This window comes from Pinus tabuliformis, chromosome J (assembly GCF_031772625.1).
Source record: "Pinus tabuliformis cultivar Carrire ecotype Pingquan chromosome J, CPIR1, whole genome shotgun sequence".
Classification (NCBI taxonomy): Eukaryota; Viridiplantae; Streptophyta; class Pinopsida; order Pinales; family Pinaceae; genus Pinus; species Pinus tabuliformis.
In genome coordinates, this window is record NC_142295.1 from 602145647 (window position 1) to 602165951 (window position 20305).

Genomic DNA, 20305 nt, shown 5'->3' on the forward strand with positions numbered 1-20305 from the left:
TTTGGAATATTATAATTAGCAGTTTGAATCTATAAGGAATTTCTACATGGTATTAGAGCATAAATCAATCTAGAAGAGGAGAATACGAGTTTTTCTTTTGCAAGTGAAATCAAATTTGTAGTATCATACTTCAGAGCTAGTAGGATGTCATTCTATGGATTAAGACTTGAATATGCCCTTGAGGGTAGTTATAACTATATTTATTGGGAGGACATGATGGAGGTAGTGTTGGAAGACAACAAGCTTAAGGAATTCATAGACAAATATATTCCTAAGCCTCCAGCAGTCGATGCTTAAGATCTGGCAGAGTGGAGAACTTGTGTTGCAAAGGTGAGAAGGATTATCCTAGAAGGAGTTATAGATCATATTGTCTCGAAACTCCATGGTAAGGAGACTCCATATGCAATGTGGAAGGCCTTGACAAACCTGTTTCAAAACAATAGTGACCACAAGAAGATGGCACTGAAGGAAAAGCTCAGGAAAATCAAGATGGAGAAGGGTGACGCAATACCAAAGTACCTGACCAAGTTCACGCAATGTCGGGATGAGCTTGGAAGTTCCGGTGTTATAGTTTTTGAAGACGATCTAGTCATCTTAACACTTCTAGGCCTTCCCAAGAGTTGGTACATCTACCAAGACTCAGTAAATGGGAAGGAGAAACTACCAGAGTGGGAGTGTTTGTGGTATAATTGGTGTAATAAGAGATTCAGAGGAACACCAGAGATGGATCCTACACCAATAATGATGATGAGGAGAATTGTGCCTTCAATGGAAAGGTGAATAAATGGAAAGGGAAGGCATCCCATTCCAAATCAGATTCTAGTCAAGGTGGCGAGAAGAAGGACATGTTGAAGATTAAATGTTTTCATTATCATGAGATAGGACATTATGCCACAAAGTGTGTTGAGTCTTGAAAATGTCATTCATTTCCATTACACTTTCACTATTATGTTCATTATATCACCTCCATTTCACTACTATGTCACCACATTCATCCCACTTTCATTATCATTGGGCTACCTTTATGTTTTTCCAATATTTATTATTTCTAAGCCTTTTAAGTGAATTTGTGGTTAAACATTAGAAAATAATGTGCATATGCTTATACCTAACCAATGGGTTGAGTTTGTTGACATGTGTAGGTTGAAAGGAGACTTCTAGAAGACCCTTATGTGGCACTCTAAGGCCAAATTCGAATTTGGTTGGAAAGAATCATGGGATCATGAGGATATGTGTCACATCTCCTAATTGTATTGTAACTCTAAAAGACATGTGTCTTATCAGTTCCTATTTTGATTAGGACTCTAGAGATAGAGGGAGATATTCATGGATTATCATTAATGAGATGGCTCTCATCTTTTTGTATAAATAGGAGATCTCTCTCCTTCATTAGTTAGTCTTTTTAGTCTCTTTTTAGTCTCTCTTTGGAGAGCTTTGTTGTACTTTTCACTTTTGAAGAAATTGAATAAAGCTTTGATGTTCTCAACATGGAAGGAGATGTGAAGTAGATGTCATGGAGCATATTAGGATGTAAGTAGATTAGATTTCATTTTGTAAATATTGCTTTGTAGAATGTAAGGTAGATTAGATTTTCATTCATGCAATTTTAAGTTTGCTTTGATTTCATAGGTAGAAGGGGGCCCCTGCCTTGTACAGTTTGAATTATTGCATTTTATTTTCTCCCGGGATTTGTTTTTATGTTTATGTATTTGCTTTACAAACTAATGGTATTTGAAGTTGACAGGTTCAAGCTGCTGCCTTTGTTTTTATAGCTGATTTTTAATTTTATTTCTCAAAGAGCTGCTAACACATAAATGATCTTCATCATAAACTGTTATCCTTTAAGATCAAAATATCACTAACTTGTAGCTTGTTTGGGTGCTTTTTGGACTGTTCTTAAGCTACTTTCTTTCCGTACTTTACACAGTACATGTGCTTTGAAGTATCGAGTTAGAAAGAGTAAATCATTACCACTAGTCTTTAAAGTAGAAGTTTTGATTTTAAAGTGCTTCCTAGACTATTTCCTCACTACTTTCTAATCATGCTTTCCATAGTACATATGGCTGAAGTAGAGAATTAGAAATAGCAAATTATTATCATTAGTCTTTCAAGCATATTTTTCTCACTTTTATAATTCCACTTAAGCTACTTTCTTTCCATGCTTTACACAGTACATGTGCTTAGAAGCATCGAGTTAGAGAGAGATAATCTTTATCTTTGGTTTTAAAAGTGACTTTCTTTTCTTTTATTTGCAGCAGCATGAATGGTGTCTAGTGCCATTGGAAGTGGTCATTTACTTTCAAGTCATTTCAAGTTCTTTGCTTTCAGTTTCATTTCAAGTTATTTCTTTCAAGCTCTTTCTTTGCAAGTTTAAAAGTTTGATTACTTTCTAGACTTATTTCTAACTACTTCCTAATCGTGCTTTACACAGCACATGTGTTTGAAGCAGAGTTTTAGGAAGAGTTGAACATTATAACTGGTCTTTAAAGTGGTTTTTCTTACTTGTCACCTTAGAGCTTGACTACTTTTTGGACTTATTTCTGACTACTTCTTAATCGTGCTTTACACAGCACATGTGTTTGAAGCAGAGTTTTAGGAAGAGTTGAACATAAACTATAAAACAACGAAGTAAGAGAAAGGTTAACTAAGCACATATAGTGCACCACACTTCATCAGTTTACGATACCCGGATTGATAATTTATGTAGAGCAATTTAAGACATTAAATTGACTAAACATTTTGGCGCCGTTGCCGGGGAAGTGTAATTAGGAGACCTTATTTCTTACATCTGGAAAAAAAATTAATAATCCTTGAGTATGCTCTCCTCTTGCACTTTGTGTGATCTGGAGGATCAGAAAAATGATTGTTAAGTAAAAAAGACAAAACAATAATTCTTGAGTATGCTCTCCTCCTGCACTTTGTGTGATCTGGAGGATCAGAAAAAGAATTGTTACAAAAAAAAAAAATAGGAGACAAAATAAACTTCATCACTTCAATTGATTCAATAAAAAAAAAAAAATGAAAAAAAACTCAAGTGCTTTGATAGGTTCAAATTGTCCAAAATTGTCTGGTTATGCTTTGTAGTGGTCTTCAAAACACTGTATCTTGTTCAAATAAGGTTTTGCAACTTAGTTGCAGAAACTGCCCTGATCCCGCAGCTATCTGACAATCCCGCAGCTGTTTCAAGGTTTAACAAGTTACAGGCATCTAATAAAAAAACCGACCACATGGGCATCTCCAGATTTGTTCCGACATGGATCCTATCCTAGTCACCCAGCTCAGATCAATAAAAAACCAGCCTAGGACCTTAGTCAAAGTCTTGTTTTTAACATGTTTTTCTTGAAGTATTTGCTGCCTGAAATTGAAAATCATTAATCCTTTTTATAAAAATTTTACAATTTCAGAGAAGAAAAATAAAGAGAAAAACAATCTAGGGCTATCTCCATTCTTAGTTTTCACTGTGGCTTCAATAAAAAAAATATGCCTCCCGGCTTGGGGAGCCTTATATGCTACAGGAATTCATGCAAGCAAAAGAGTTGCAGCAGAATTAAGGATATATTGCTATAGAATACTGCTACAAAACAAAAAAAAACAAAAATTGTGCTGTCCAAGCCACATGGGTGTCACCATGGAGTTTTCCCTCAATCGCAGACTAGTTTATGCCTACCTTCTGGTCACAATTGGAAACAAAAGTGCATGGAAGTTGTGGATTTCATCATCCGTCTTGTCGAGAACTGGTTGCAAGGCAATGTGTTGATGGGCATATGGGAGAACAGATAGAGTCACCATTGTCAAAATCCATACCATAAGCCACAGGAAACACAATGAGAATGCAAATTCTTAAAAAACCGAATGCAAAAAGAGCAGAACAGAGAAAAAAATTAACTCAGAGAAAAAACGCAAGACCTGAAAAACGTCAAACTTCACACCTTCGATTCTCCCAAACAGAGGCGAATTTCAAAAAACTAAAACATGGGTTTTGTTGCCAGGTGGGTTAATTAGATAACCCAGAAACCGATTTGGAAAATTCGTGGTGGTATGGGAGAAATGTTCGGTTCTTTGGAGCCCGTTTTTGACTGCCGCGCGTGAAAATTAAGTGGTTGTTTGAATAACTCCGCGTACCTGAGGGAAAGAGTTGTGATGGGGATCAATTACATGCTGACTAAACATTTTGGCGCCCATGCAACTACAAATCTCCGAATCCTCCACGTCTACCAGTTCATAATCACTACAGGTTTTCAAATTACATATGGCTGTTACGGTGGTGCGTCATTAAGGGCCTGTACCCTAATGACGTAACCTAACGCACTACGTCTCTCTGCTCTCGTTTCATAAGCCATGTGTCACTCCATAATCAGAAAACGAAGAAGGTAGCCGTTCCGTCCATAATTTCAAAACCCTCCATGTTTATCATTCCTTACCATCATCTACCGTGTTTCATTATCTACGGTTACCATCCTCTGTTTTTTTTTCTCCTCTGCCATACAGCCGTAAACCTGAGATACAGTCGTATTGCGACTGTCAGTCACTATTTCTACCATATCCACGCTAACTCCACCGCTCAACTCTCAATTCCATCCGTAAATTCCCGGTATCTAAAGCCGTTTTCGCACCGTATATCCTCTGTTTCACAAGAAGTGACTGTGTAAAGTCAAGAAGTTACTGTGTGAAGTCCCGAAGTTACTGTGTAGGGTCACCATCAGATTTGTATATAAACAGAACCGAGGGGTCAATGGGAAAGCTTCTGAGGGCTGAACCGGAAGGTGAGAATTTTTTGGAGGCATATCCTCAGGTCGAGGAGGCACTACAAAGAGCTAATTGGTTACAATGTATCAGAAAATTTAAGGGCTATCATAAGGAAGTAACCAAAGCCTTTGCAAGATCGTTTATGGATAAGGACAGCCAGGCAAAGGTGGGAGATTTAACAGTTACAGTCAGTGAAGGAAGCATAGCAAGGGCTACATCTCTTCCACAAACCGGTGAACGCTGGTTCAAAAACCGGGCAGTCCAGGATCAACAATACCACGTCTCTTGCCCTCCAATTCAACTCATAGTATCATTTTGTCAAAGTGCGTACTTATGGCTGAAGGAAGATATAGAGAATGTAGTAGTTGTTCTTCCAAGCCAAATTCACTATGTAAAATATTTTGAACGAGTTCTCACATATTCCAATGATGAAGTTCAACCTGGTAGGAGATGTATACTTCGGGGATTCCGTCTTCATAAATGCCTTACTGGGTTCGACCATCTATTACAGTATCTGATCATAATGGAGTTCTCTTTTCAACAAAGAAGCATCCGAGGATAAAGGATATGATAGTTGCTTGCTTCCCCTTTGATGACCATAATGTTTTAAACCCCGCAGCTCTGTTTCAAACTCCACAGTTCCATTTTTCAGCCGAAGTTTGAGATGGAGAAATTGCTTAGTTTGTTCGCACACAGCCACTCCATTTCACAGTATTTTTTTACACTCTGCAATCCCGCAGCCATTTAGCGATCCCGCAGCCATTTAGTGATCCCGCAGCTGTGTTGTTAAACTCTAGGTTGTAGGTGTCATCAGGCAAAACAGGTCACATGGGTAGCTAGGGAAATGTCAGTACATGGATGGTGTCCTATTCATTCGGTCAAATTTGCTGAAAAAGACCCCGGTCAAAGGGAAGTCAAATTGGGTGTTATCATAAAGTCGCCACACTGAGTCGTCACACTAAGTCGCTGCATGTCAAGAAAAAAAAAAATATAATAATTTTGAATCAATGAAATGAACAAGTTATTTTCTCACTTTTCTGAAGGTATTGATTAATTTTGGACTGATAATGAAAATTGAATGGCTAACTTTTTATTCAAGATTTTTAGCTACAGAGCTATTCTTCAATTCCGCAGCCAGAAAAACCTCATTGTTCAAATCAGCCTATCTTTCTCATACAGAATCAGATTTTGATGATTTAAGTACCATTGGAAAGATCTCAACAAGATCTATACAATGAGAAATATATCATTAGAGTTTGAAATGGAAAATAATGAAATAAATTGCTGAAAAGAAGCAACATCAACTTGAGGCACTAATTCCAAAGCAGGTATAAATTCTTTTGATTTTTCCTTTGAGAACTTGTTTCATTAATACAAATTCTTAGTTTTGTGTGTAAATATCATAACTAGAGAGATTGATCACCTCTCTCCTTTGATAATCTTACATTCCATTGCGGAAGAAGTATTAGTTTTTTTGCAGGTTCTAGGAGGAAGGACAAATGACTACAAGGGAATGATGTCTCTCTAAGAGACCAATTTGTTTCATAAGAGGTTGATCCGCAACAAAGAGGAAATATGCTGATGCAAAATCAGATCCAAATACTTGAAAAACTTTCAGATATTATTGTCTCCATCACATCCATCCATCACATCCATACTCCATAATAAACCATTCACCTCATTCCACTCCATATTTTCCATTTTCATTCACATACACTTTCCATCTCTTTTTGTCCATTCATAACCCACCAATAAAAGCAAAAGGCTCATTCACATGCTTATTGCCCATTGTCATTTCTGTTCTCCATTGCCATTTTCCATTTTCACTTTCCATTCCTTGTCATTTTCATTCCGCAAATAAGCCCTGCTTCAATGCAAATTATTGAGTCCATAGTCCTTTGAGTCTAAGTTCTTTGTAAAAACACCTTGAGACTTGCATGCCTTAATGGCAAGTCCTCATCCTGACAAACAATGGGAATACATTAATGTCCCTTGTTCGTTAGATCTTCTAGGTGACTCGACATCAGCAAATTCATTCGTACCTAGCAAGATGTGTTTGGGCATCTTGACTCTCATTGACATCAATGGTGAGAGTACTCGTGTTGACTAGTGGCATCCATTAATGGCCACTAAGCCAACAATTTCCTACTATGTTCGACATCAGAACATCTTTTCACATAGTAGGAATTGTGCCAATGAGTTTTGAAGACATGAAGACTATTATTTTCAGCATTTTGGAGCAGATTCAGCAAGTTTTAGTAGAAGCAATAAAAAGCCATCTTATCTCTCTATCCATGACTCCTCTTGTTCAGCCACTTGAAGAAGAATATGATCAGAAGTTTTCAGCCACCACACACATACAACTCATCCATTCCAAAGGGTAAGTGAAGGTACGGCATTTTCTAACTTTTAACCATAGAATTCCATAAAAAGCTAGAATGATACTTGTTGGAAAAACATTTCTCTTTCTCATTTCATAAAATTGCCAATACCATCAGTTGGGGGGGGAATACATTCATATTCATATCTTTCCATGTCCATAACATATTCAAGAGCTCACATACTTCCAATATATATTAATTATTACATTGCTATTATGAGCATACAATGGCTTTTGAAAAAGTGCTTAAAGGATAAATTGGATACAAACAAAATCATGGTTGTCACACAAGAACCAACCATCATGCAATCCAATAAAGATATACTTAGCAACAATAATCAAAATATCATTACGCAAAGTTCAAAGATCAAAATAGAAGGCAACAAAAAAAAAATAAAATGGTTGTAACACAAGAACCAACCAGGTTGCAATTCAAGTGAAACACTTTGCAGAAATATGAAGTTATCAAATGATATCATGCAAAGTTAAGCCAAAGCTCAAGAATCAAAAGAGTCAATGTAATATATGTTGCATGAGGACATGCAATAGCTTCAGTTGGGGGGTATGTTGAGTCTTGAAAATGTCATTCATTTCCATTACACTTTCACTATTATGTTCATTATATCACCTCCATTTCACTACTATGTCACCACATTCATCCCACTTTCATTATCATTGGGCTACCTTTATGTTTTTCCAATATTTATTATTTCTAAGCCTTTTAAGTGAATTTGTGGTTAAACATTAGAAAATAATGTGCATATGCTTATACCTAACCAATGGGTTGAGTTTGTTGACATGTGTAGGTTGAAAGGAGACTTCTAGAAGACCCTTATGTGGCACTCTAAGGCCAAATTCGAATTTGGTTGGAAAGAATCATGGGATCATGAGGATATGTGTCACATCTCCTAATTGTATTGTAACTCTAAAAGACATGTGTCTTATCAGTTCCTATTTTGATTAGGACTCTAGAGGTAGAGGGAGATATTCATGGATTATCATTAATGAGATGGCTCTCATCTTTTTGTATAAATAGGAGATCTCTCTCCTTCATTAGTTAGTCTTTTTAGTCTCTTTTTAGTCTCTCTTTGGAGAGCTTTGTTGTACTTTTCACTTTTGAAGAAATTGAATAAAGCTTTGATGTTCTCAACATGGAAGGAGATGTGAAGTAGATGTCATGGAGCATATTAGGATGTAAGTAGATTAGATTTCATTTTGTAAATATTGCTTTGTAGAATGTAAGGTAGATTAGATTTTCATTCATGCAATTTTAAGTTTGCTTTGATTTCATAGGTAGAAGGGGGCCCCTGCCTTGTACAGTTTGAATTATTGCATTTTATTTTCTCCCGGGATTTGTTTTTATGTTTATGTATTTGCTTTACAAACTAATGGTATTTGAAGTTGACAGGTTCAAGCTGCTGCCTTTGTTTTTATAGCTGATTTTTAATTTTATTTCTCAAAGAGCTGCTAACACATAAATGATCTTCATCATAAACTGTTATCCTTTAAGATCAAAATATCACTAACTTGTAGCTTGTTTGGGTGCTTTTTGGACTGTTCTTAAGCTACTTTCTTTCCGTACTTTACACAGTACATGTGCTTTGAAGTATCGAGTTAGAAAGAGTAAATCATTACCACTAGTCTTTAAAGTAGAAGTTTTGATTTTAAAGTGCTTCCTAGACTATTTCCTCACTACTTTCTAATCATGCTTTCCATAGTACATATGGCTGAAGTAGAGAATTAGAAATAGCAAATTATTATCATTAGTCTTTCAAGCATATTTTTCTCACTTTTATAATTCCACTTAAGCTACTTTCTTTCCATGCTTTACACAGTACATGTGCTTAGAAGCATCGAGTTAGAGAGAGATAATCTTTATCTTTGGTTTTAAAAGTGACTTTCTTTTCTTTTATTTGCAGCAGCATGAATGGTGTCTAGTGCCATTGGAAGTGGTCATTTACTTTCAAGTCATTTCAAGTTCTTTGCTTTCAGTTTCATTTCAAGTTATTTCTTTCAAGCTCTTTCTTTGCAAGTTTAAAAGTTTGATTACTTTCTAGACTTATTTCTAACTACTTCCTAATCGTGCTTTACACAGCACATGTGTTTGAAGCAGAGTTTTAGGAAGAGTTGAACATTATAACTGGTCTTTAAAGTGGTTTTTCTTACTTGTCACCTTAGAGCTTGACTACTTTTTGGACTTATTTCTGACTACTTCTTAATCGTGCTTTACACAGCACATGTGTTTGAAGCAGAGTTTTAGGAAGAGTTGAACATAAACTATAAAACAACGAAGTAAGAGAAAGGTTAACTAAGCACATATAGTGCACCACACTTCATCAGTTTACGATACCCGGATTGATAATTTATGTAGAGCAATTTAAGACATTAAATTGACTAAACATTTTGGCGCCGTTGCCGGGGAAGTGTAATTAGGAGACCTTATTTCTTACATCTGGAAAAAAAATTAATAATCCTTGAGTATGCTCTCCTCTTGCACTTTGTGTGATCTGGAGGATCAGAAAAATGATTGTTAAGTAAAAAAGACAAAACAATAATTCTTGAGTATGCTCTCCTCCTGCACTTTGTGTGATCTGGAGGATCAGAAAAAGAATTGTTACAAAAAAAAAAAATAGGAGACAAAATAAACTTCATCACTTCAATTGATTCAATAAAAAAAAAAAAATGAAAAAAAACTCAAGTGCTTTGATAGGTTCAAATTGTCCAAAATTGTCTGGTTATGCTTTGTAGTGGTCTTCAAAACACTGTATCTTGTTCAAATAAGGTTTTGCAACTTAGTTGCAGAAACTGCCCTGATCCCGCAGCTATCTGACAATCCCGCAGCTGTTTCAAGGTTTAACAAGTTACAGGCATCTAATAAAAAAACCGACCACATGGGCATCTCCAGATTTGTTCCGACATGGATCCTATCCTAGTCACCCAGCTCAGATCAATAAAAAACCAGCCTAGGACCTTAGTCAAAGTCTTGTTTTTAACATGTTTTTCTTGAAGTATTTGCTGCCTGAAATTGAAAATCATTAATCCTTTTTATAAAAATTTTACAATTTCAGAGAAGAAAAATAAAGAGAAAAACAATCTAGGGCTATCTCCATTCTTAGTTTTCACTGTGGCTTCAATAAAAAAAATATGCCTCCCGGCTTGGGGAGCCTTATATGCTACAGGAATTCATGCAAGCAAAAGAGTTGCAGCAGAATTAAGGATATATTGCTATAGAATACTGCTACAAAACAAAAAAACAAAAATTGTGCTGTCCAAGCCACATGGGTGTCACCATGGAGTTTTCCCTCAATCGCAGACTAGTTTATGCCTACCTTCTGGTCACAATTGGAAACAAAAGTGCATGGAAGTTGTGGATTTCATCATCCGTCTTGTCGAGAACTGGTTGCAAGGCAATGTGTTGATGGGCATATGGGAGAACAGATAGAGTCACCATTGTCAAAATCCATACCATAAGCCACAGGAAACACAATGAGAATGCAAATTCTTAAAAAACCGAATGCAAAAAGAGCAGAACAGAGAAAAAAATTAACTCAGAGAAAAAACGAAAGACCTGAAAAACGTCAAACTTCACACCTTCGATTCTCCCAAACAGAGGCGAATTTCAAAAAACTAAAACATGGGTTTTGTTGCCAGGTGGGTTAATTAGATAACCCAGAAACCGATTTGGAAAATTCGTGGTGGTATGGGAGAAATGTTCGGTTCTTTGGAGCCCGTTTTTGACTGCCGCGCGTGAAAATTAAGTGGTTGTTTGAATAACTCCGCGTACCTGAGGGAAAGAGTTGTGATGGGGATCAATTACATGCTGACTAAACATTTTGGCGCCCATGCAACTACAAATCTCCGAATCCTCCACGTCTACCAGTTCATAATCACTACAGGTTTTCAAATTACATATGGCTGTTACGGTGGTGCGTCATTAAGGGCCTGTACCCTAATGACGTAACCTAACGCACTACGTCTCTCTGCTCTCGTTTCATAAGCCATGTGTCACTCCATAATCAGAAAACGAAGAAGGTAGCCGTTCCGTCCATAATTTCAAAACCCTCCATGTTTATCATTCCTTACCATCATCTACCGTGTTTCATTATCTACGGTTACCATCCTCTGTTTTTTTTTCTCCTCTGCCATACAGCCGTAAACCTGAGATACAGTCGTATTGCGACTGTCAGTCACTATTTCTACCATATCCACGCTAACTCCACCGCTCAACTCTCAATTCCATCCGTAAATTCCCGGTATCTAAAGCCGTTTTCGCACCGTATATCCTCTGTTTCACAAGAAGTGACTGTGTAAAGTCAAGAAGTTACTGTGTGAAGTCCCGAAGTTACTGTGTAGGGTCACCATCAGATTTGTATATAAACAGAACCGAGGGGTCAATGGGAAAGCTTCTGAGGGCTGAACCGGAAGGTGAGAATTTTTTGGAGGCATATCCTCAGGTCGAGGAGGCACTACAAAGAGCTAATTGGTTACAATGTATCAGAAAATTTAAGGGCTATCATAAGGAAGTAACCAAAGCCTTTGCAAGATCGTTTATGGATAAGGACAGCCAGGCAAAGGTGGGAGATTTAACAGTTACAGTCAGTGAAGGAAGCATAGCAAGGGCTACATCTCTTCCACAAACCGGTGAACGCTGGTTCAAAAACCGGGCAGTCCAGGATCAACAATACCACGTCTCTTGCCCTCCAATTCAACTCATAGTATCATTTTGTCAAAGTGCGTACTTATGGCTGAAGGAAGATATAGAGAATGTAGTAGTTGTTCTTCCAAGCCAATTTCACTATGTAAAATATTTTGAACGAGTTCTCACATATTCCAATGATGAAGTTCAATCTGGTAGGAGATGTATACTTCGGGGATTCCGTCTTCATAAATGCCTTACTGGGTTCGACCATCTATTACAGTATCTGATCATAATGGAGTTCTCTTTTCAACAAAGAAGCATCCGAGGATAAAGGATATGATAGTTGCTTGCTTCCCCTTTGATGACCATAATGTTTTAAACCCCGCAGCTCTGTTTCAAACTCCACAGTTCCATTTTTCAGCCGAAGTTTGAGATGGAGAAATTGCTTAGTTTGTTCGCACACAGCCACTCCATTTCACAGTATTTTTTTACACTCTGCAATCCCGCAGCCATTTAGCGATCCCGCAGCCATTTAGTGATCCCGCAGCTGTTTTGTTAAACTCTAGGTTGTAGGTGTCATCAGGCAAAACAGGTCACATGGGTAGCTAGGGAAATGTCAGTACATGGATGGTGTCCTATTCATTCGGTCAAATTTGCTGAAAAAGACCCCGGTCAAAGGGAAGTCAAATTGGGTGTTATCATAAAGTCGCCACACTGAGTCGTCACACTAAGTCGCTGCATGTCAAGAAAAAAAAAAATATAATAATTTTGAATCAATGAAATGAACAAGTTATTTTCTCACTTTTCTGAAGGTATTGATTAATTTTGGACTGATAATGAAAATTGAATGGCTAACTTTTTATTCAAGATTTTTAGCTACAGAGCTATTCTTCAATTCCGCAGCCAGAAAAACCTCATTGTTCAAATCAGCCTATCTTTCTCATACAGAATCAGATTTTGATGATTTAAGTACCATTGGAAAGATCTCAACAAGATCTATACAATGAGAAATATATCATTAGAGTTTGAAATGGCAAATAATGAAATAAATTGCTGAAAAGAAGCAACATCAACTTGAGGCACTAATTCCAAAGCAGGTATAAATTCTTTTGATTTTTCCTTTGAGAACTTGTTTCATTAATACAAATTCTTAGTTTTGTGTGTAAATATCATAACTAGAGAGATTGATTACCTCTCTCCTTTGATAATCTTACATTCCATTGCGGAAGAAGTATTAGTTTTTTTGCAGGTTCTAGGAGGAAGGACAAATGACTACAAGGGAATGATGTCTCTCTAAGAGACCAATTTGTTTCATAAGAGGTTGATCCGCAACAAAGAGGAAATATGCTGATGCAAAATCAGATCCAAATACTTGAAAAACTTTCAGATATTATTGTCTCCATCACATCCATCCATCACATCCATACTCCATAATAAACCATTCACCTCATTCCACTCCATATTTTCCATTTTCATTCACATACACTTTCCATCTCTTTTTGTCCATTCATAACCCACCAATAAAAGCAAAAGGCTCATTCACATGCTTATTGCCCATTGTCATTTCTGTTCTCCATTGCCATTTTCCATTTTCACTTTCCATTCCTTGTCATTTTCATTCCGCAAATAAGCCCTGCTTCAATGCAAATTATTGAGTCCATAGTCCTTTGAGTCTAAGTTCTTTGTAAAAACACCTTGAGACTTGCATGCCTTAATGGCAAGTCCTCATCCTGACAAACAATGGGAATACATTAATGTCCCTTGTTCGTTAGATCTTCTAGGTGACTCGACATCAGCAAATTCATTCGTACCTAGCAAGATGTGTTTGGGCATCTTGACTCTCATTGACATCAATGGTGAGAGTACTCGTGTTGACTAGTGGCATCCATTAATGGCCACTAAGCCAACAATTTCCTACTATGTTCGACATCAGAACATCTTTTCACATAGTAGGAATTGTGCCAATGAGTTTTGAAGACATGAAGACTATTATTTTCAGCATTTTGGAGCAGATTCAGCAAGTTTTAGTAGAAGCAATAAAAAGCCATCTTATCTCTCTATCCATGACTCCTCTTGTTCAGCCACTTGAAGAAGAATATGATCAGAAGTTTTCAGCCACCACACACATACAACTCATCCATTCCAAAGGGTAAGTGAAGGTACGGCATTTTCTAACTTTTAACCATAGAATTCCATAAAAAGCTAGAATGATACTTGTTGGAAAAACATTTCTCTTCCTCATTTCATAAAATTGCCAATACCATCAGTTGGGGGGGAATACATTCATATTCATATCTTTCCATGTCCATAACATATTCAAGAGCTCACATACTTCCAATATATATTAATTATTACATTGCTATTATGAGCATACAATGGCTTTTGAAAAAGTGCTTAAAGGATAAATTGGATACAAACAAAATCATGGTTGTCACACAAGAACCAACCATCATGCAATCCAATAAAGATATACTTAGCAACAATAATCAAAATATCATTACGCAAAGTTCAAAGATCAAAATAGAAGGCAACAAAAAAAAAATAAAATGGTTGTAACACAAGAACCAACCAGGTTGCAATTCAAGTGAAACACTTTGCAGAAATATGAAGTTATCAAATGATATCATGCAAAGTTAAGCCAAAGCTCAAGAATCAAAAGAGTCAATGTAATATATGTTGCATGAGGACATGCAATAGCTTCAGTTGGGGGGTATGTTGAGTCTTGAAAATGTCATTCATTTCCATTACACTTTCACTATTATGTTCATTATATCACCTCCATTTCACTACTATGTCACCACATTCATCCCACTTTCATTATCATTGGGCTACCTTTATGTTTTTCCAATATTTATTATTTCTAAGCCTTTTAAGTGAATTTGTGGTTAAACATTAGAAAATAATGTGCATATGCTTATACCTAACCAATGGGTTGAGTTTGTTGACATGTGTAGGTTGAAAGGAGACTTCTAGAAGACCCTTATGTGGCACTCTAAGGCCAAATTCGAATTTGGTTGGAAAGAATCATGGGATCATGAGGATATGTGTCACATCTCCTAATTGTATTGTAACTCTAAAAGACATGTGTCTTATCAGTTCCTATTTTGATTAGGACTCTAGAGGTAGAGGGAGATATTCATGGATTATCATTAATGAGATGGCTCTCATCTTTTTGTATAAATAGGAGATCTCTCTCCTTCATTAGTTAGTCTTTTTAGTCTCTTTTTAGTCTCTCTTTGGAGAGCTTTGTTGTACTTTTCACTTTTGAAGAAATTGAATAAAGCTTTGATGTTCTCAACATGGAAGGAGATGTGAAGTAGATGTCATGGAGCATATTAGGATGTAAGTAGATTAGATTTCATTTTGTAAATATTGCTTTGTAGAATGTAAGGTAGATTAGATTTTCATTCATGCAATTTTAAGTTTGCTTTGATTTCATAGGTAGAAGGGGGCCCCTGCCTTGTACAGTTTGAATTATTGCATTTTATTTTCTCCCGGGATTTGTTTTTATGTTTATGTATTTGCTTTACAAACTAATGGTATTTGAAGTTGACAGGTTCAAGCTGCTGCCTTTGTTTTTATAGCTGATTTTTAATTTTATTTCTCAAAGAGCTGCTAACACATAAATGATCTTCATCATAAACTGTTATCCTTTAAGATCAAAATATCACTAACTTGTAGCTTGTTTGGGTGCTTTTTGGACTGTTCTTAAGCTACTTTCTTTCCGTACTTTACACAGTACATGTGCTTTGAAGTATCGAGTTAGAAAGAGTAAATCATTACCACTAGTCTTTAAAGTAGAAGTTTTGATTTTAAAGTGCTTCCTAGACTATTTCCTCACTACTTTCTAATCATGCTTTCCATAGTACATATGGCTGAAGTAGAGAATTAGAAATAGCAAATTATTATCATTAGTCTTTCAAGCATATTTTTCTCACTTTTATAATTCCACTTAAGCTACTTTCTTTCCATGCTTTACACAGTACATGTGCTTAGAAGCATCGAGTTAGAGAGAGATAATCTTTATCTTTGGTTTTAAAAGTGACTTTCTTTTCTTTTATTTGCAGCAGCATGAATGGTGTCTAGTGCCATTGGAAGTGGTCATTTACTTTCAAGTCATTTCAAGTTCTTTGCTTTCAGTTTCATTTCAAGTTATTTCTTTCAAGCTCTTTCTTTGCAAGTTTAAAAGTTTGATTACTTTCTAGACTTATTTCTAACTACTTCCTAATCGTGCTTTACACAGCACATGTGTTTGAAGCAGAGTTTTAGGAAGAGTTGAACATTATAACTGGTCTTTAAAGTGGTTTTTCTTACTTGTCACCTTAGAGCTTGACTACTTTTTGGACTTATTTCTGACTACTTCTTAATTGTGCTTTACACAGCACATGTGTTTGAAGCAGAGTTTTAGGAAGAGTTGAACATAAACTATAAAACAACGAAGTAAGAGAAAGGTTAACTAAGCACATATAGTGCACCACACTTCATCAGTTTACGATACCCGGATTGATAATTTATGTAGAGCAATTTAAGACATTAAATTGACTAAACAAAGTGTCCGCAAAAGAAGGTCGAAAATAAGCCCTCAAAAGGAGTGGTAGGTGAATCTCTTACTTCAAAATTTGATTTGGATTTAACCCTGATTTCTTGCATGGTGACATCAGTGATGGGTAGTGTGTGGTATTGACAAATAGTGGAGCCTCATTCCATATGACCGGAAATAAATAATTCTTTAGTGAATTGGAGGAGCAGGACCTCCATTTGCACATTGAAATGGGAGATGTTGGGAGGCATAGCGTGACCAACATCAGTATTGTTACCTTCCATAGGGAGTATGATTCTCCTCTCACATTAAACTATGTCATGCATGTTTCAGGTTTGAATAAGAATTTGGTTTGAGTTACCATAATGGAGGACTGTGGTTATGATGTGATATTTAGAAAAGGAAAGGCTTTCCTTCATCACATAGCCTCAGGACAACTGAAGCGGATTGGGGTTCAGGTGAGGAACCTATGTAAATTCGATGTAGAAGAGTGTGCTGCTTTGAGCACAAAAGAAGAGAAGGTGCAAAGCCGAGACATCGGTGAGTTGTGGCATAGAAGATTGGGTCACTTGCACCATGAAGCTTTGAAGATCATAAAACAAATTTCTACAGGACTTCCCAAGGGTACACTAGATCAGAGAGACACATGAAAATGGTGTACATTGGGGAAGTACACCAAATCTACCTTTCATGACAAGGACAATCGAGCACAATAAATTCTTGAAAGAGTTCACTCAAACATATGTGGATCGTTATCGATAGCCTCCATGACCAATCACAGTATTATGTAATATATTTTGATCTGATTTGGATCATTATATTGTTTTTCATCCATATCGATGCATTTGGAGTGGAAAAATTGGAGGAATCAACTCACAGGACCGTTTTTACTAGCAGGACACAGTTTGGCAAAACAGGGTCTAAAACCTTCCGAAAAGAAAGCTTTCTACAACATAAGAATTGCGTCAATCGGAGTCCGTATGAAAAAGTTATGCCACTCAGAAGTTGACCTTCCAATTTTCACACCTATAGTTCGAGAGGATGAGGCGTCAAACCCCATTATTCTAGAAAATGGGCTAGCCACGTTTTTTTATGTAAAATACTCTAGAAGAGTCTATTTTGTAACTCTATTTAAGAGTTTATGTAATCATACTTAACCACTAGTAGGCTATCGGGTTGTGTTATTATAGGGCCACTAGGAGGAAGAGGCATTCCATTCTTTCGAGAGATTTTTGTTCCATAGTTTAGAAAAGATAGCCAGGAGAGATAGGAGGTAGAGCACATAGAGAAGATCTATGCACCGTAGTAGCCCATGGGCCAAAGACATTAATTCTTTGTATCTGCAGCCATATTTCCAGACAGAGAAAGAGAGCGAAGCAGCCTCACCTTCCAGCTGGGTTTCCTCCCGGAAGGGTTTCCCAGAGATAATATCTTGTGTCTTATGTGTGTGTGAGATTTTTTTTATTCGTTATCTGATTTTTTTCATAATTTATATTCGCATGAATGCACTAATTACAGTAAAATCTACAGATCTAGAAATTAAATAAAATTGTAATAGTGTAGAATCTCAAATTTTTTAATATAATATTATTAGATATGTTGTGATGAACTGTCCAGTGGAATATCCACGGCCGTTTACGAATCATTTTTAGATTATTTCTCAGAAGTGTTGGATTTTCTTCATGCAAAAGAAAGATCATACGTTCACTAAATTTTGTGAATTTAAAGCACTTGTTGAGAAACACACTAGCAGGGAAGTTAAATCTCTAAGGAGCAATAATGGTGGAGAATATGAGTCGATTGAATTCAAGAAATTTTGTGCATCAAAAGGTATTCTACAAGATTTAATAGAACCCCATAACCCACAACAAAATGGGGTGGCTGAAAGGAAGAACAAAAGTATTGTGGTAGTTGCACAGGTAATGTTACATGATCAAGGCCTACCGTTTCACTTATGGGCTGAAGCATGCTATACAACTGTATATGTGCATAACATGAGTCCTCATCAGATTCTCGGGATGAGTACACTAGAAGAAGCTTTTTTAGGTAAGAAACCAGATGTGGAACACTTCAGGATATTTGGTTCATCAATTTACTGTCATGTTACCAAGGATGCAAGGAAAAATCTAGAACCAACAACTGAGTTGGGCATATTTGTGGGGTACACTGATACACCTCACAACTATCAGGTGTACCTTCCATCTCACAAGATGTCAGTGGTTCATAGAGATGTGAAGTTTGATGAAGAGAAGGACATGAGATGTTCCCTTGAGAGGGACCTTAAGTTGCATGGAGAAGAGGATCTTTTAGCTCCAAAGGAAGAACCTCAGGATGATGTGGAGTAGCCACATGCATAGGAGCAAAGAGTGGAAGCACCAACTCATGTAGATACTTCCATAGATGGAAGGAAGCACACCAAAGAGGCTAACATATTGATGCATGATGCTAGAGAGAATGTGGGAGCACCCATATCATAGTGCAGGTAGAGGAGGTCACCAGATCGGTACACTGACTACATGGCTCTAATTAAAAAGACTTTAGAGATTGAGTCATCCTCATTCGAGGAAGAAGTGTTGAAATCAATATGGGTTAATGACATGGTTGAGGAGTATGACTCCATTATTGGAAACAATGTTTGGGAAGTGGTCCCAAGACCAGTAGACAAGTCAGTGGTGAGTTCTAGATGGATTTACAAAGTAAAGAAAGTAGCATATGGGAGTGTGGAGAGACACAAGGCCATATTTTTGGTCATAGGGTACTCTCAGGTAGAGGTAATTGATTACTAAGAGACCTTTTATCCAGTAGCAAGGCACTCTTCAATATTCTAGCACTTTCAATGCAGATGGGATGGAAGATAAATCAAATTGATGTGAAGATAGATTCCTCAACAGTGTGATTGAGGAAGAGGTGTACATTGAGTAGTCGAATGGATTTCAGACCTTTGACAGAGATTCACATGTGTGTAGACTCAAGTGAGCGTTGTATGGATTGAAACAGACACCCCGTGCTTGGTACACTAGGATTGACAGTTATTTCACCAAGTTGGGCTTCACCAAAAGTGAAGTAGATGCGAACCTTTACCATATTGTGTTTGAAGGTAAATTGTTGATTATAGTATTATATGTTGCTGATTTAATTCTAGGAGGTGATGAGAAGCTGGTAAATTATTACAAAGAGGATCTTGCAAGAGAATTCGAGATGAAGGACCTATGGTTCATGCATTATTTCCTTGGTATGGAAGTATGGTAAGGAGATGAGGAACTATTTGTCTCTCAATGAAAGTATAATGAGACACTAAAGAAGTTCCACATGGAGAGCAACAAACCCATGGAAACTCCTCTAGTAGAGAATTGGAGGAAGGAATATGCTACTTCAGGTGAAGTAGTGGAGGCTATTATTTACAGGAAGCTTGTGGGTTCACTTATGTATTTGGTGAACACATGACCAGACATATGTTTTGCAGTTAACCATCTTAGTCAAGCAATGGTTAAGCCAACCAAACTCTATTGGAAGGCAACTAAACATGTGTTGAGATACCTCAGAGGCACCACTCAATTTGGTCTTTGGTACAAACGAATAGAGGGAGTGAAGCTTCAAGGCTTCACAAATGCATATTGGGTAGGGAGTCCATCCAACAGGAAGAGAAAATTAGTTGGAATATTTAGTATTGGGTCAACAATAGTTTCTTGGTATAGTGAGAAGCAGATATCAATTGCACTCAGTTCGGCAAAAGCATAGTACATGGTTGCTAGTCAAGCAACTTGTGAGGCTATCTGGATGAGGAAGATCCTTGCTGGGTTATTTAGTTAGCAGATGGATCCTACAATGACTTACTATGAAAATCATAGTTGTATCAACCTCTCTAAGAATCCATTTTTTCATGATCGGTCCAAGCATATCGACATTTGGTATCACCATCTACGAGATTGTGTGCAGAACAGAATCATGTTGCTTGAGTACATTCCTACATAGGAGTAGGATGTAGTTATGTTGACAAAGG

At 36.9% G+C, this 20305-nt stretch overlaps 1 long non-coding RNA gene across 1 annotated transcript; it reads left to right on the forward strand.

Moving 5' to 3' along the window:
- Positions 1-5685: 5685 nt before the first annotated feature.
- On the forward strand, positions 5686-15063 carry LOC149228410 (uncharacterized). The gene is made up of 2 exons (XR_016247864.1): positions 5686-8320; positions 14720-15063. It is a non-coding gene; the product is annotated as an uncharacterized LOC149228410 (long non-coding RNA).
- The last annotated feature ends 5242 nt before the right edge of the window (positions 15064-20305 follow it).